This window comes from Pediculus humanus, genomic scaffold (assembly GCF_000006295.1).
Source record: "Pediculus humanus corporis 1103172107383 genomic scaffold, whole genome shotgun sequence".
NCBI classification, from domain to species: domain Eukaryota; kingdom Metazoa; phylum Arthropoda; class Insecta; order Psocodea; family Pediculidae; genus Pediculus; species Pediculus humanus.
The window spans coordinates 869,854-873,749 of NW_002987010.1; positions in this window are offsets into that span (position 1 = coordinate 869,854).

The following is a 3,896-nucleotide window of genomic DNA, read 5'->3' on the forward strand; positions in this document are numbered from 1 at the left end:
TATTGTGGAGAATGATCACGTGAGATTTGATTTATATAAAGGCCAGAAAAACTGGATTATGGTCATTTGTTACCTGTACGTCATGATTTTCAGGTATTTTTTTTTTTTTTTTATTAAAAAAAAATCTTATTCAATCGTTATTATCCCGGTTATTTGTTTTCATCCTCCCCTCCCCCCACTCCTCTCTACATTTCTTTTACATATCGTTTTAAATTTTTTTTTTTTTTTTTTTTTCAAATCGTTAAACACGTTTTTCATTGGGATTTTATAATCTTTCGAAATCCATTGATTCAAATAAAAAAAATTTTTTTTTTTCGGGGGGATGGGGGAGGCTTATTTACAATTTCATTTTTTTTTTAATACATTTTTTTTTAACCTTTTACCCCTTTTCGAAATTTATTTAAAAAAATTTTTTTAATCATTTTTTTTTTATTTACTTCGGGATAGATTTTACTTAATGCTCCCCACCCCCTTCTTCCCTTTCGTACAAATAAATAAATAAAACGAAAATTTAAAAGTAATAAAATGGGGGGAGAAATAAGTTTTTTTTTTTTTTTGAGGAGTCAATAACAGATTTTTGAAGAAAAAAAAAAATTATATCAGCATGCATGAAATTTAATAGAATTTAATCATTTTTTTTCCCTTTTTTTCCTTTTACGAAAACCTTCTCTTCACTTTATTATTCGTACATAGAAAGTTCTAGAAAATAAATAAATAAAAACTACGTACATAATTTTTTTTTTTAAACTAATAAATTTGAAAAATTGAAAAAAAAAAATTTGTCGACGGATTTTCCAAAAGGGATTATTTCGATTCTTTTATATATTTGTAATAATAATAAATAAAACATTTATTCCTTTAGGAATCGTATAGGGAATTCTGGAAAGAATGCTGGAAAGCTTCGAAAACCATATAATAAGTAAAAATAATAACTTAAAGACGGAAAATGGGGGAGGGGGAAAAGTATAGTTCGGTCAACTATGGAAAAAAAGGGTATTAAAAAACACGTAATAAATTTTAAACGAAAACGTATTAATAATAAAATACTTAAACTATTACTAACCAATCGTGATAAACTATTATTTATATTACTCATCGTCTGCTAGTAGTAAAATTTTTTTTTTTTTTTAAGTAACTCTTATTTTTTTTTATTACCGCGTAATTACTCTTTCATCCATTATTTATTATTAAATTTTAAAAAAATTTAAATTCGGAAAATAAAAAGACTTATTTTAAAATAGTAAATTAAACGGATCGTTTCTTTTTCTTATAAAAAAATTTCAATTAACTACGACAATTTTTTTTTATAAGTTGACAATAACAACAAATGATAAATAAATTAACATGTAATTTTTTTAAAAAAAAAATCATTTCGGAAAATTTAAAAAAAAAATTAATTTTTGACGTATTTGCATGTTACGTAATATTCTTAATTCTGGATTAAAATAAATTTCTATTAATTTCTGGATAAAATTTTCCAGTTATTATTATTATTATTATTATTTAAATGTGTATTATTTTAATATTTTGATTAATATTTGTTTCTTAATGAATTTTAAAAAGATAATTCCATATGAAATAAAATAACTGGAAAAATATTTATTACGCGATGATAAATAATTTAATAATAATGATAATAATCTTATAATTTTCTGGAGCCCCCCCCAAAAAAAAAAAATCGATAACAATTAACTTATGATAATTTAATTCACGAAAAAAAAAACCAATAAGAAAATTTTTTTTTTTTTTTTGGTTCACTCGGAAAATTTTCTAGAATTTTTCTTTTTTTTTCATTATTTTCATAACAATTTTCTTTTCCTTTTTTTCTTATTTTCTTTTCTTCTTTTCTCTCTCTCTCTCCCTCTTTTTCGGGTTTTGCAATTTTCCAAAAAAAAAAAAAAAAATTCATTTTCAAGAAAAGGTGTTAAACTTTTATACCATTTTCATTCTTATTTGAATCATCGAATGACTTTTCCATTTTCATTTTCTGAATTCTTTATCCTTTTCATTCCTATTATTACCTTTTCTCTCTCTCTCTCTTTCGTAATCTTATAATAATAATATAAATTTATTATTTTTGACGAGGGTTAATATAAAATTTGGTTTTCCTTGGAAAAAAATTCAACGTAAAAAAAAAAATCTAGTTCAATTTTATTTTTGTCATTTTTACATAAAACTAAAATTTTTATTTTCGCATAAACGGGAAAACTCATATTATTATTATTATTATTTGTTTTCATCTAATGCCACGAAAAATTTTCAAATATTGAAATCGAATATTTTTTTTGATACGATTATCTAAACGTACGTAAACAATTTTTTTTTTTTTAATAATTTGTTTATACTTTTCGTATAAAAAAGAAAAAATAAAAGGAAAACAAACCTTTTAGATTTTCCTTTTTTTTTAATAAAAAAAAAATCGTAAAAAGGATAAAAAAAAAAAGGAAGGAAAGAAGGAAAAAAAAAGAAAATTTAATGAAAATATTTTTGACGCTCATCAAACGTATCCAATTAAATGCTTGGAAAATTAAAAAAAAATTTTTTTTTTTTATCATGTTTTTCATATTCAAAGGAAAATTATTAATAATCAGTGACGTAATAAGAAATTTAAAAATAAAAAAACGGAAAAATAAACGGAGAAAACACAATAAAAATCTTGTTTTTCTTTTTTTTTTCTTTCTCTCTCTCCCCAGGAAAAAATAAAAAAAAAAGGAAATATTAAATTATGAAAACGTCGCTTTTGAAACTTTGCGAATAATATTAATAATAATAATAATAATAAGGATGATGATGATGATGATGATGATAATGATAATAATAATAATTTTTTTCCCTGATTTCAATTTAAAAAAAAAAAAGATGAAAAAGGATATTTTTAAAAATATATTTTTTTTTATCCGATAGATATTTTTAAATTAAAAAAAAAAAGTAAAAATAAAACAAAAAAAAAAAAAAATGAAAAAAAAGCAGACGACATGATGGAAACGTTTTTTTGGATTAATAAAAAAAAAAAAAAAAAATATGGAAAAATTTTCTCTCTTTCCACAAATAATTTTATCTTTGATTTTTTTTTTTTTTTTCAATTTTGATTCCAAAAAAAAAATAATAATAATAATAAAAATAAATTCGTTCCTTCACTTTATAATTTATCATCATCATCATCATCATTTTTTTTTCCGACGAAATCAAGCAGAACATAATTTATATTTATTTATAAAAAAAAAAAGAAAAAGAAAATTCAAAAGGAAATTTATTAATTTTTTTTTTGTTTATTATCACTAAGGTAATAATTATTACCCGCCCCCCCTCTTTTCTCCTTATCGTTAGGGAGAATTTTTTTAACCGAAAATTACGCATTTATTACCACGTATTATTATTATTATCATCTCATTCAAACACTTGTTGTTATCATTTCAAAGATTTTATTTTATTTTTTCTCGTAAACCGGAAATCGTCGTTATTTTTTCCTTTAGACTCTTCAACATTCCTTTTTTTTATCTTCTTTAGATTCTTATGATGAGATTTTACGAAATAATAATAATAATAATAATAATAATAATAATGATAATAATAATATTTAATACATTTTTAACATTAAAATAAAATAATAATAATAATAATAATAATAAGAGTATTCGAATTGATGATTATAATATTTTTTTAAAAACTAAAGGGAATTTTTTTTAGTAATTCGTTTCGTTTCCGGTTTATTATATGAAAATCGTAGTAATTATTAGGTGGTAAAAAAATAATAATTCGAAATATGAGTTTATAATGAAAAAGAAGTAAATTAAATGTCGGAAAGTGTGAATTAAATGAAATTTTAAAAAATTAAATTAAAAAGCGTTATAGTATGTTAAAAACGTTAAATTTTTACCACGCGTATTCATTCATTC